General features: G+C 42.7%; 1 pseudogene; it reads right to left on the bottom strand.

Annotated features, from left to right (window-relative positions):
- Positions 1 to 1,063: 1,063 nt before the first annotated feature.
- Positions 1,064 to 6,508, bottom strand: LOC136005961 (uncharacterized protein KIAA1958-like; annotated as a pseudogene).
- Between the last annotated feature and the right edge of the window lie 8,362 nt (positions 6,509 to 14,870).

Genomic DNA, 14,870 nt, shown 5'->3' with positions numbered 1-14,870 from the left:
TAGCACAGTGGGCTTGATAAACCTTATCAATCCTCTCACAGCCCTGCAACCCACTGGGAAAACCAGAAAGAGCCATAGTTTTCCATTAGAATAGAAGCAGATTGTACATAATCAAATTCTGTTTTAGGTCTTCCAGGTTTTGTTTTTTGTGACTTAAAGGTTTGCCGCATCTCCAGCTGAAATGAAGCATTTCTCTCAACAGAAGGTGGATGGAGCTGTAGCTGTAGAAGTTTAATGAAATTAATTTTACAACTGACTGTTGATTTTTGAAAATTACATAATTTGGATACCAGTCTTGAGACACCTCAGAGTGCTTCCATTTTCAAAAGATGCTGAGCATTTGACTGCTGAATGTCTCAAAATCCAAACAGCCCCAAACTACTGATTTTTAAGTGTTCACCATTTACAGTTGACTGACTGAAAATGCTCTATTTTGGGGATACTGTAATTAATTTCATCTGTTTGGTTTTTATTTGGTAAAGCCAATAGGAGTTTCTAGCAGCTGCACCTACAGATCCAGTGTAAATGATCAGGTATTGAAAAATATGTGTATTTCCAATACATCCAACAAGAGCAGAAAATGGTGAACCATCAATAAACATGGGTCACAAGAGTGTAACTTTTGAACAGTAGCTCTGAAAGAAAGCATAGCCACTTCTGCTTCAAGAGTTCTTGGTCCCAAAACTCAGCCTCCTTTCTCCTAGCTATGCCTGCTAAGGAGGAAAATCCATATATATATATATATATATATTTATATATGCATCGCTGCCTCTAAGGAGGAAAAAGGTCTCCACCACCTCTTTGCTTGGGAGACATGGTAGTCGTGGAGACCTCTGCCCCGCTGCTTTTCAGAACAAGACTGTAGTCATTCCCAAAATGAAAATGTAAGGTCCTGTCTTTCCACTTGTTGCTCTTGTTTGAAGGCAGCTCACCCTCTTCACATCACACTAAAGCTCCTGGGCAAGGCCCTTTCTTGGGATGCTGGCTGGTGAGAGCAGACAGAGAACAGAGTTACTGGTAGGAGCTAAGACAGACAAACTTCCTGGAAGCCTAAGTGAAGGAGTTAAATTTCCACATGCTCCAACCTGAGTTCCTTTGCCAGCATGGGGACAGCACCCACCAGGGAGCGGAGCCCCATCCTCTGCTCCTTGTACCAGATGCTCCCTACACCTTTGAACCCCCACTCAGGCCATCAGGTAGAAGGGTTTGTCCTCCATCTGTGTCAGGGCTGTTGTATGTACATGTCCTCATAGAGGAGGCAGTATGGGCAGAGCTTTTGCCCTTTTGAGTGCTCATGGTAGACCCGGCCATAAAAACTCTGTTTGCATTCACCCTGGTTTTTTTTTTTTGCTTCATGCTATGCATTCTGGCAAAACCCAGCCTGTTCTGGGAGTCTCTGGCCAAACCAGTATCACCAAACATTGAGCCCACATGCTCCTGTAAAGTTCACATGCCCAGGTACTGGCTGCTGTATTTCACCACCATGGACAGCAGGGCTTGGGGGCTGTCATCTCCTCCACTTCTTCCTCACGAGAAAGGGAGAAGCAGACAGCTTTGTGAGAGCAGGCACAAGCTTCTCCTGGAGCCTATGGTGGAAGAGCTGAAGGTGTTGCTGATGATGGAACAGCCAGCACCAGCATTCCTGAGGATCCTGTTCAGGTCTCATCAGATAGTGCGGAGGGATGTGGCTAAAAAGTCAGACCCATCTGTTTTCCTTTGTTGAGCTTCGTTGTTCAGATCTGGAACAGGAGGAAGGGGAAAGATATGTCAAAGTGCTTATGGGGAGGAAATGCGTAGCAGGTGGGGAAGACATGTTTAGGGCTTGTCCATGCTCTGTCTGAAGGAACCTGCAGCAGGTTCTACCCTTCCCCAAACTTTGCCATAACTTCCCCAGAAGTTTGTTTCTGGGCAGCCTTAGCATCTTGGGAAGAGACTACATGTTTACCTAGGCAAAAGAGATGGAATGAAACCCTATGGTGCAAGGATTTTCAGATAGACCAGATGCATTTCTCTATCCAGCACCACTTCTGCACAAGCTGTAAAAATACAGATTCAGAAGAAAGGAGCTAAATTTCTGGCTTTTGTGAAGTGAATGAGGGTTTCAGTCACACTGAGGTGGGACTGTGTGCAAATGTGAGCTACCACTTGGGCATAATACTCTACTTCTGCAGTAATCTGTTAAATATGGAATCTTTCCAAGCAAAGGAGAGGGAGGAGGAAAAGCAGAAACAGTAGCAGTTTCTTCTTTTGGCCATGAGATGTCAGTATTGCAGTCAGGCTGCCAGTCAGCTTTAACTTGCCAGTACCTTAGAGTAACCTAACAGAGACTTGGTTGTAAAAATGTGTGTGCGGCTTTTCCCCTTTGGCGCTCAGCCACAGTCCTTGTTCTTGATTTGTGCACTGATTTTGCTGTGAGTTCATTTTTGGAGAAAAATCCTGAAATGCCCTGAATTGCATCGGCTCGCTCTGGGAGCAGAAATCATGCAAACAGTATGTCCTTAGGGTAAGAGCAGGAAATCTTGTCCCACGGGGCACGAGGACAAGGCTATGTACAAATCTTATCTACAAGAAAATCTTTAATATCATCTTGGTTTTCCAAGCTACTGGCTCCACCATAAAGGCAATGTGGTGTGAGTTGGAAAATGTTACAGCTTTATTAACAGAAAGGTCCAAGACAAAACTTGGAAGGTCCCCATGACCACAAGAACTTAAAGAAGGCTGAAACCCCATTTCTTTCCAAACTTTATGATAACTTCGTTTGACCAGGCGGACTGACCGCCACCACTGAAAAAACAGTATTTTGCTGTTTTCTGACCTTAGTGATGTACATGTAATTTCTGAGTCCTCCATTTCTGAGGCACCAGTGTTTTGATACTTTGAGAGCATAGAGGGTGGCCTTGGTGGTGTTAGGGTTTACAGCACTGATACTCAAGTACTTGAGGTCATCATCAAAATTAAACACAGGAACCTTGCTGAGCTTAGTTGAATACACTAGAAAACAAACCAAAATGGGGATGAAATAACTTGTCCTAGCGACATGCTGCCATTCCTGGCTATGAGAAACTTCATGGTTTGCACAAAATGTGAGGAATTTAAGGAAGATGAAACACAGCTCTTCCCTCATGATTTCTCACGACTTTGTGCACTGAAAATTCAGACGCAGTGGGAGGAGCACCAACACAAAGTCACCCTAATGTCGCCACAAAGCTAAAAATGTACTGCCACACGTGGCACAAAACGTAGGGCCAGCAATAGAGGAGTAACACAGCATCTTTTACCTTGCTGCAGAAACAGTGGGTGGGTGACAAAGGCAAAGGTTTTTCCTTTGTTAGTCAGCTCAGGAGCAAGGGAAATATTTCTCCTGTACCTATACGGCCTGACTCTGTGCTGCCAGGGTGACACACCACCACCGATGTCTGCTGCACCAGATGCAAGCTGCACTGGCAGTGCTAACCAAGTAGGATTTTCCACTCATATCCACCTCTACTCCCTGTTAGGCACAACAGAATCAGGGCCTGTTGCTTCAATGGACCAAAGGCAGGTGCATCTTGATGGATACCGTGAGTTAAGTGGACATGCAGCATGCATTTCTTAAAAGGAGAGCCTCAGACCCACAGGCAGGCACTGAAAGTAGAAGATTGATGGAGAACCTTTTTATAGATGTTCAGACACTTAATATTCTTTATGAAAGAGTAATATATTTTTTATGATGCCACTATAATTTTATTATATCCACTATAAGTCTACTTCTTACAGCGCTGCAGCTAATGGATTAGGCAGTCCAATGCATGTTGGCTGTGAAATAGCTGTGAAAGGTTGTTCTGAACATCCATGCACTGAGTTAGTGATCCCCACGATGACCATCTCACTGCTGCAGGGAAAGGGAAAGGTGGTACACTCTAGGGAGATGTTGGATTTCTCCTGCTAACCTTGCATTCCGCAGTCCTAGCTGACTGTTACTGCAGCCCTGAAGATGTAGCTCTGCATACTAGGAAGAGGTGATTTTAAAAGAGGTTTTTATTCTTACAGCTTTTGTTGTTAATATAGTATATAAAAGGTAAACGGATTGCATAAACCCAACTGAAGAGCCCACTGCAAGCACAACAAGCTCACACTGCTGGCTCACCCAAGGATTTCTGACAGCAGCAAGAGCACTTTGGGAAAGAGCCTACTAAAACCAAGAGCTAACCATACAGTGCTAGTTGCCTTGAAAGACATAACAGCACCAGCCTCACTAAAGTTCTCATACTGCGATTAATCCTACAGGTTTTAATTCTGACAGGCCTTGGTGTGAAAATTATTGTGGCCATTTCTCGAATCACAGGATCACTCGGACGATCTATTGAACCACAAGAAAAGACAGAGACTAAGACAGATTGTGGCTTTCCAAGTCAGGGTTTATCACACGCTAGGAAATTGAGTTACAGTTCCTGGATTCTCCAAATTCCAGGTTTTCAAAATGGGCATCTGGTTTGAGCTGACCTCTGACTGACAGTTGACAGTGCAAACAGTAACAGCATTTTATCAGTGCTACTTCAGCCCTGAACTGGGACAGTGAGTCAAGTGCTGCATCAGAACAGGATCCACAGAGAGCTGTCCAGGGATGTTTCATACCTTATGCATGGTGATTCCCACTGAAGACTGTATCACTTCTTCCTTTTCTTCTCACTAGGCACTCTGCCCTCAGAAACTATAAAAATTGGCATGAGTTGCCCTAAAAGAAAGTGTAGCCAGGTAAGAAAGCGAGGGCGACTGTGAGCAGTGCATTGTGACAGTTTTAACACTTGCAGCAAAGGAGTCTTAGTGTAACAATATAAAAATGAAATGAAACTATGGCAGGCATTTATCAGCTACCATCTGTAAGGGTGTTGTATCATCAGAAGGTTGGAACAAGAACTACCCAATTTTCCACTCCTGCAGTAAACAGATAATCCTTGCTTCTTCTTTTATTTATTTCTGTTTAAATCAGCATAATGAAGATTTGCTTTCTTTAGTCCGTGAGAAAGCAGTTTAACCCTTTCATTCTCAAGCAATGTGAACTTGTCCTGAAGAAGGCTGGGATCTTGCTTCAAAAGCACACCAGTGCAGAGGCTCTGTTTAAAGATGAGGGCACTCCCGTGCTGCCTTCCTCGCTGACTTCAGTAGCTGCAAGTGAAACCACAAAGCTCTTGGCCTGACATCACTTGTCAGCAGCCAGACGATGCTCTAGGAATCTTAAATTGTTTCTGAACACCTCGCGGAGTGCTCGATGGAGGTGTTGGGACGCTGCCAGAGACACTTACAAAACCTACACCCTTGCCAGGAGCTCCCACTTGGACCTGTCAGACGGAATTTGGAAAAGCATTAAGCAGCCAGGAACACACACTGCATATCCAGAAGGGCCTTGCTGGTGCTCCGGGTTATAATCACATCAACACTTGCGTGTTCTGGATCAAGTCCCATGAGACAGCCTTCTTATGTGTGCAGCTCACAAGCTGCTTGTGAAAGCACCCAAGTCCTGACCCAGTACTGCTGTAGGTATGCTGAGGGTAACTTACAAACGTAGAGGAGATCTTGCACCTATGTTGTAAGGCCCTGTTCCCTCACCCTTAACATGTCTTTTGCCTCCCTCTTCCTGGAGGTCACTTGAGGACTTATTTTCAAGCAACACTTCAGGGAATTCAGGCTGGGTGTTAGAATGCACAGCACTTGAACAGCGCAGTAATAATGACGATTCCTTCGAAACAGTCATCTTCATGTTCAGTTCACTGGGTGGCACACTGCAAAATCACACACAAAAAGGCCATCTGCGCAGGCACAGCCCCTCTTGCCAAACTTCTGTCACGGAGGTGATACATCATACAGAAAAAAACCACCTAACACTTGTCATTGCTTGCCAAAACATGCACACACCCTACATCAATGCAGACAACTGTGCATGCAGCTCTGATGGTTTGCAGGTGCTCCACACCAGACCTTTAAAGTTGAAATGCACATGGTAAATGTCTATAGACACATGCTGCTCTGCTCCATGCTGGTTGCACTGTGCATGTGTTTGGCGAGGGAAGAAGAGGCGCATTGCCACACGAGCTAGTAAGATGCCATAAAATCTCACGAGGTCCCAGGCTGGTTACATCTCTGCATTCTTCCCCTAAAGCAAAGGCCACTCCTCACACAGCACTTGTTGTTGTTCACACTGCAAATGAGCAGTCACTGCCTCAGTGGCACTCCATTAGAAAAGCTTGGGGTTGTATTCATCTTCCCTCTATGCAAAATACTAATCCCCCCCCCCCCCCCAATCTACCCTAAACAAAGAAAATGAAGACCCCTGCCATATCTGGAGGTTCCTAAGATCCACACATTCCACTCATCTTTAACTGGCCTTTACTCATTTCTGTGCTAGCCCATGTGACATTAATACAGGCTCATGGCAGATACCACTGTTGTCCAGGAAGAGGAGGCTTTTAGATGCAGTTTGGAGCCACTCAGGTGGCTTGCAGGCACCAGGCGTCTGGTTCAGCACCACCATGGCCTGTTTCCTGTCTGCTGAGCATTTTGACGGCCACATTTTATCACTGTGTAACCAGTCCGTCTTCCAGAAGGGGCTCCAGTCCCAGGAGCCAAAATGACACAGGTAATGTGCAGAGGCACCCCCATGAGCAGATGGCACTGCAGAAGTGTCTGGCTTTGCAGGATAGCCAATGCTTGTCTGCTCAAGTTTCCTCAGGGAACCCTCTGCACACGAGAACATCTGGCTGTGCTGCACCTCCAAAAGGTTTCTGGACGTCCCTCACCAAGACACACAGAAATGTCCTTCCAAATGCTGATGAATGGCATCATCTTGTATTACCAGGCTAATGGCTCCTTGGCTAGCAGCATCCTATCTCCTCAACACTCAATGCCTCTGCTTACCTTTCCCTCGGTGTACATCTGAAGCAATTTTTCTCTCCAGTCCTGTTCTGTTTGCCATTTTGCATGGCACAAGAATAACTAAAAATGTTGTACCTGCAAGTCCACAAGGAGCTCTGAGGTGAATAAGCTACATGAAGGATTTTGTCTTCAAGCTCTTCCAGATGTTGTTTCCTCACATCTTTCAGCTGACACTAAGAATGCTCACGTGCTGCCAGTCTTGTATAGAATCACAGAATCACAGAATCCCAAGGGTTGGAAGGGACCTCAAAAGATCATCTAGTCCAACCCCCCTGCAAGAGCAGGGTAACCTACAGTACATCACACAGGAACTTGTCCAGGCGGGCCTTGAATATCTCCAGTGTAGGAGACTCCACAACCCCCCTGGGCAACCTGTTCCAGTGCTCTGTCACTCTTACAGTAAAGAAGTGTATTCTCTTCCTGGTACCCATGCGAATTTGGCCCTTAGAACAAAATGTCCATATAAAAATGGACATAGCCATCTTATACATAGCCATCTTAAATTTTTTTTAATTATTCAATTAAAATTATTCAATGCTATCAATAGTGAAGGTTATAACATAGTAAGCCATTATGCTTCACTACAAAGAAATCTTATTGGTCTTTCCAGGGATAGGTGCCAATTTCCACTTGTCTTTGGTGTACATTGCAAAGCAAATTACCAGTGAGTTAGAGATCCCACTTTGCCATCCCCAAAACCTATCTGAAGAGGCAATGTGTCACAATGTCTCTGAGCCCAAGCAACTCCCTCATCAGTTGGAGTCATAATACTCTTAAGCAATGTGTTGAGCACAGTGTTCAGCTGTAGTCAGTATCAGTCAGGAAGCTCTATAACATTTGCAAGGTTATCCTCGGGAAGCACTCCAGATTGCCTGAGCCTGAGATGTTTGCGTAGCTACCCAGAAGGCCTGAACCCTCCAAGACTGCACACAACGTGTATGCTGCTGCTGGTCATCCCTGGCTATGATAGAAGGAGGAGAGGACATGCAGCCAGTGTACAAAGGGAAAAGTGAAAGCAGCTCAGTCACCAGAAATCTAACAATTTGCTTAGCTCAACTTGTATTAGCCATTAAACACCACAAGCACACTCCCTTCTAGACCAAACAAAAGAACATTAATTTCAACCCATGTAAAGACAGCTTTATCCAAGCTACAGAGTTTAATCCAAGAAGTTTAGTTTGCACTTGCGACAGAGAGCAAAAGCACTGGTAGCCCCTGGCCATTGCCTGCCCATATCTCACTTCTCTGTCCCTTCATCCAAAGGCTGCCATTTTTCCTTTTCACTTGTCACTGGGACCATGGCAGGACCTTTCATGTGATGCCTTTTACGTGCTGTTGTGTTGAGCAACAACACACCGTCCCAAAACTAGCACCAAGCAGCAAGAAGGTGATTTATTTACTGGAATTTGCCAGGTGATGGAAATGCAGTCTCAGAATACCTGCTGAAAACCATGGTCCTCTGTGTACCTCACCCATGAGCTGTAGCGCTCACATAGCTCTTACTGTCCTGCACTGATGTGCTAACATCAACACAAATACATGCTGGTCCCTAGATGGTAGTTCCCCAAGGGACTTGGCGTTTTCCTTTTTCTCTCGTGTTCCTTTGGCAGAGACACTCTGACGTTCTCCAACACAGTTGTCCACGAACAGAGCTCAGTGGAATTGTGTTGGGGCTCTCAATGGATTTTTTCCATTCCAGATGTTCATTTTCATAATATAGAGACTTTATTAGCTTTAGTTTTCAGGGTTTTTTTAATTTTAAGACCTCTTGAATGGAGAGAAGTCAGACTTGACAAGCAACTGTCTTAAAAGATGCATATCCTTGGAGGCACGTTTACTTTTACTCTAGATGAACATTAAAACAGAACTATGTGAAGAGCAGACCATAGTGCTGAAATTCTAAGTGCAAAATAAACAATTTCAAGCCGAACTGTTCCTTGGAATTGATGTAACCAGATGAGGCTCAGGAAAACTAACAGAAAAAGGCTCTCAAGATGTAGGCTTTCAGTTCTACCTAAGTGAGATTAAATCACTACATGGTTCAAGTCAAGCTTGCTTCTAAGTACATTCCTGAGCAGGGAAGGTCTTATTTAAGCAATTGCTTAAATGTTTTCCTGAAAAACAGCCCCAGAAGTTAAAGAGGGTATGACAGCAACTATTTCTTGGTGAGCCCATCTGTACTCTGCTAATCGAAATGCATCACAGGTCCACGGGAACTTCTCAGATAATGCTGACGTTGAAAAGTGAGAGAGAGCTGTGCTTTTTTTGTATACAATATGCTTCAAATTGCCAAGTAAATTGTTTTCACTTTATTAAAGAAAGCAGTCAACTTTGCAGAAAACAGTTTATTCAATACACAAGACTTGGTTGCTACCCCTAATTACAGACAAAACACTGTGAATAAAGCATGCACTTATCACAGACATCAATGACTATCTATCTTGATTATTTTAAAATGGCCTTTAATTCTGTAAGCTTAAGGCTGTACCAATACAAATCTTATAAAATGAAAATAAAAGGTCACACTACAATAGTAGCAAACATTGTACAGACAGTGAAATCAATTTCTAACGCAGCAGAACCAGACTTCTCGGAGGTTATCACAAGGGAATAAAAATGGAGCTGAAGTGCCATAAAGATCAGGACATCTGAAATCTGCAGATCAGTAAAAGTGAATGTCATACTCCAATTAGCACACAACCGAATCATTCTTTTCAAAGCCTAATTATCAGACAACTGAGAAAGGGATGAAACTCAGACGCCTTTAAAAAAAACAAAAACCCAACAAAAAACCACCTCTGGTTGTACCATCTTCTTATTGAGGGCACTTTTGTACTCTGAAAGTACACTAAAAGAGCATTTTCCAAGGAAGCATCTAACTGCAGTGTGGCAGACAGCAGCACAACATGCCCTTGTTTGTTCTAATTAAAGAAGAGTGGTGTGTCTTGCAATAGGGAAAAAGCCCTCAACAACCCAACATAACAAAAACATAGCTCTCAACTGCTACAGGTGACAGGCAACTTTGATGACTTCTTCACCTGTGAAGAACTTCACCCTGTATGAAATTTGTTTCTTAAAAAGACACTTCAGAAACAGCAACATGGTATCCACCCAGGTCAAAACCAACCCAGCTGGCAAGTAAAAAGATTACCAACCCTGGAAACCCAGCTGGGAATCTGGGGCTTGAAGTAGGTTATGAAATCTTTCCTAATTTACAACAGCAAAGCCTTTTTGCTTGTTTTTCTCGGGTCTCTGTGCACCTCCAGAAAGAAAGTAATTCAAGAACAGTGGGGTTGAATGAGGTCTGAAAATGGACTATAGCTGACAATTTTGCTCACGTTTTCAGAAAAAGATCCAGTGATCTCTCCCTTTCTGTCAGATATTCCAAATTTGCAGAGCTTAATGCATTAAAAAGCATTAGAATATTACTTCTCCCTAACACAGGGGCAAAAGCTCTGTGTAAGGAGGTGACCTGCATGCAGGAAACTACATTTTGAGTGGAAGATGTGTCGTGCTGCTTATGCTAAGATCTCTGCCTTGAACAGCTGATTGCAGCTGAGGCTTGCAAAGGGGTCTAAAAAAGGCTAAGTAAGTCCCCAAATTCCACTGGGTTTTGGACAGATTATTCTCTCCTGCCTCCTTTCAGCAGCACAGCCTAAGATACAGTATTTCTAAAACAAAACAAGAATAAAAAGAAAGCTTGTCCTGCGATATAATGCACCTCACACAAAACACAATGACAAGGGCAATTACAGGACTGACAAGTACACTAAAGGCATCACAGTAAATTGGAAGGTGGTATCTAAATCAGCCAGTTTGTATCTTGAAACCAGTGAACCATAGTGAAAAGCAAACAAAAGCCACTGAAGCCTCAGGCAGCAAGCTAAATCCTGATGTTAAGTCTACACCTATAAAACCGTAACTGCATTTCCAGAGTGCAAACTGCTAAATAAAGGATACTGGTCCCTTTCTTGATTTGAATCTAAGCTCAAGATACTGCAGCTCTATCTAGAGTCACAATGGAAGAGGAGAAAGTGGGGTAAAAAAACAGCTGCTGTGCTGCAAGAATATGATTCTTTTTTCTTTAAGTTGGACCAGCACATAAAATAAACTATGAAGATCAACTGGTAAGACAGTTAGTGGAACTGGTGGGACCATGAGGCTCAGATGCAGCTATAAATGGAAGAAATGCATGAAATAAGACCATGTACCACTGCATATTTACATATTTAACATATTTAATGTCAGACAAGCTAAACAATGGAAAAATACATTGCAACCGGTCTCAGCTGGCATCTGCTCTGGCAAAACGAGCCTGAAGAAGTTACCAATTTTTAATGGACAATAAAAGGACCTAGCATTTCTGAAGGGAACCCCATTCCCTCCAAGATATGGGAACAGAGATCACTAGACCAGTACCTGCAAGGATGAATTTAATGCACTCTTATTTTCCCAATCATGCAGTTTTTCTGATGACTTGGTATTCTGATTTGAAAAGCCTTTTCAAGATATGCAACAGGCTTTCAGCGCTTAGAAAAGATGTAAAACTGATGGTTAGCCTTTTCTCTTTTCCACACAAAATATTGAAGACCAACCTCGATTCACTGGATGATGCCTGGTGGCTGGGAAATGAACTACACAGATGAACATCTCGCATTTCCCTCCTGCCTGTTTCTGCTGTATGATTACAGTGTGGTACAATTTCAGCCTGTCAAAATCTCATCAAAATCAAAATGAATGTGTATGCGTGTGCGTGTTTGCTATACTGCCAGATTCTAAACAGAGGGTGCAACAGGAACTGAAAATGCAGTGTCAGAATTTTGATAAACAAGGCTTGTCTGCCATGAAAGCAGTTGGAAAGAACGAGACCAAAAATTTGGGCTTGAATTTCATCCAAGTCTCATTTGGCAGCAATGTGTGGCTTCTGTGGAGGCGGAACAGGGACCGGAATCCACCACTTGACCAGGCTGACACTTGTTTACAAGAGCAGGCTCACAACTATTACGAGAGCTAACAGTTTCTGATGGTAATCAGAGGGTTGCTTTCATTAAATGGCATTTTAGCATGCTCTGCAATGACTTGAGCAGCCCTGGCTAATCACTAGATCCCTTACCAATAAGAACATTTGGGTACTGCATGTTCCCTCATTCACAGTTGGCAGACTGCTGCTGCAAGAGGCATAGCTGGGGAAGATGGCGAAGACACTTTAAAGAAAGATGGAGAGTTCAAGTTGTTTTTTTTTCTTTTTCCTTTTTGGTTGTTGTTGTTTTTTGTTTTTTTTTAAGCTTCAAGCTGGTAAGTGATCATCTGTGCAGAACAAAATATTACAAGTTTGGCACCTCCTGTCTACCACAACATATTGATTCCTTCTACAGAAGGCACTAAATACTGGCTTAAGAAAGGAAATGAACAGCAGAATGAAGAGTATTACCATGACACACAAAATACCCTCTAACTGGCACAGCTTCATACTACAGTTTTCATTTACCTACAATGGCAGTGATTATAGCAGCAATGGTTAGTATTTTTACAAGTACCACAGAAACATACGTATGACAGAACATCTTGAAAACGTGCAAAATTTCAACAGCAACATCACTGAATCACACAATGCATAGAATTATCATTATTAATATTATTACTGTCATTTTATTTGGCAAGACAGTGAATCTTTTTATTATAAAACAAAACAAAAGCTTTAACAAAATCTGCTTTTTTACAAACTGTTCTTAAAAAAGTTGAGTTGCCGTTAAAGTCAGTGACTGGAAGTTAGCCTTAGCAAGAGGTTTAACTCTGAGGATGAATTGGTCACTTAAGAGAATTCACATTTTTAGACAGAAATTCGGTTCTGTTAAAGCAAAATACATTTTTCAACCACTCTGGGGGAAGAAACACTGCTAATTAATTTACAAAATGGGAGAAAATACATTCATGTTAAAAGATTAGAAAGATTAAACATTGCATGCAAGGAGAGATAAAAGTCTTACTTTAGCTGTTTCTCCCTAGTGCTGCTCACTATGAGACCAAGGGTTGTCATAGCAAAAATGCTTTTCAAAGGCAGAGTTAAAGCCAGCAGATAATTAAAACAAATGGAAAAGATCTTCTAATTCAGTGTAAAACAAAGTAAGATATTAAAGGATAAGGATTATGCTTGCCTTCTTTAGAAAAAAACCAACAAAACCTGTCATTATGATTGCCCGGCTTTTCCACTGCCTTTCCACTACCTTCATAACACTTAGATAGTCTGCCACTTCTTTTACTTCCAGTCTTGAATATTTGGTCTTCCCTAACGGGTCTCAATATGACCCTGAGGTAGATGGGTCACACGGACAAAAACAAGCACTAACAACGCAATTATGTCCAAGCAATGTCCTTCCCTGCACAACTCAGACCCATTTGTTCCAAAGGGGATAGTCATGTGCTTACAGCTTTGCCTGTTCACAGCCTGAGCTGGGCAGAAGCAGCCACTGCAGCCATGCGCTTCCCACAGTGCTCTGCAGCACGGGGACAAAATCCTCTCCAGCAGCAGCACTGCCCAGCTAGCAGGCAAGGCCATAAAGAGGCGCAAAATCAGGTTCTCACCACTTCTTCCCCTGACATTTTTCTAACCCCATTAAGAGGTTTCATGTCACATTTTGCCTGTGCAGCATCGAATGCTCTGGATATTTCTGCACCTGCATTTCACATCCATGCACCCAGCCTTGTGCAGAAGAACCCAGTCTGGCAAGACACTTACAGACAAAGCTCTCACGGAAGGCAAAGCTTGCAAGATCTCAACTACAAGCACCATGCAGAAAACAAATTTCCCACAAAGTGATTTACACTGCAGTCATCATTCACTGCACCTTCAGCCTCAGAGCCACTAGAAGATTTGTCTTCACAGAATCATAGAATGATTTGGGTTGACCTTAAAGATCATCTGGTTCCAAACCCCTTGCTATGCGTCTTCCTTCACAGAAGTATCAAGATCAGTATGAAGCCAGTTACTATTGCCTCGCCTTAGCTACATGCATTCTAATGCAAAGTATAGATACTGCTGAAGATACACAGCCTGAAGTGTGTCTCCTGCTTTAGCTTGTTTTCAGGCTGGAAATGTGACAAAGGCTGAAAGTATTAATGTGTGATAGTAGAAGAAAAGGAGGAATTCTGGCAGAGACAGTGTAGGGTAAACCAGACTTAAGGCTACATGCGATTCAGGCTAGTTGAGACAAGCTATAGTGGTAAGGAGGGCAGTCTTGGCAAGATTACAGCCCTCAGAAAGTACATCAATTTGGAATGTTAGAAAGTTGGTTTTGATCACCAAAATTACAGCTGAAATGGCAAAGATAGTATCTGTACTATTAAGAGTTTAGTTTTCTAGCATAATACAGTATAATTGTCCAAAACTGAATTCTTTTTCCCTCACTTGGCTGTTTCATTGGGTTTTTTTTTGACATGTACGGACTGTATAAAACAGTAGTAACCAAAAAACTGCAAAGGCGGATTCCCAAAGCATTGTGAAAGAGCTTGACAGTTCTTCTCATTCCCATGAAACACTAGCCCACTGAATTTCAGTGATAACATCTACTTAACAAGTTTCTATAAACACTGTGAATGAAACCTCTATTAACTATAAAAGGTCAAACTGAAATTTGAAAAGATACTGCTTTTTTCAGAATCTAGTGACTGCTGCGTAATGAATGCTGACTACAAGAATAAAAGATCATGCAAAAGCATCCTGATCCCTTTGAAACAATAACTCCAGGTCCAATGCACAGACAACTCATTTAATGGCATTTGTATAATAAAACAAATAGAATTTTGTCTGTATTAGCAACTAACAATAACTAATTCAGTGAAAGAACAGAGGAAATAAATTCCTTGCTTGAGACAGAGACTCTGCAGACTATGTTAAAACCCATCAGTTCATGTAACAAGCAAATTTTGCGCCAAAGGGATTTCTTCTCCCAACAGATCAGGAA

Source organism: Lathamus discolor, chromosome Z (genome assembly GCF_037157495.1).
Source record: "Lathamus discolor isolate bLatDis1 chromosome Z, bLatDis1.hap1, whole genome shotgun sequence".
Classification (NCBI taxonomy): Eukaryota; Metazoa; Chordata; class Aves; order Psittaciformes; family Psittacidae; genus Lathamus; species Lathamus discolor.
Note: the sequence above shows the minus strand (reverse complement) of the source record. Positions and strands in the feature narration are given on the sequence as shown.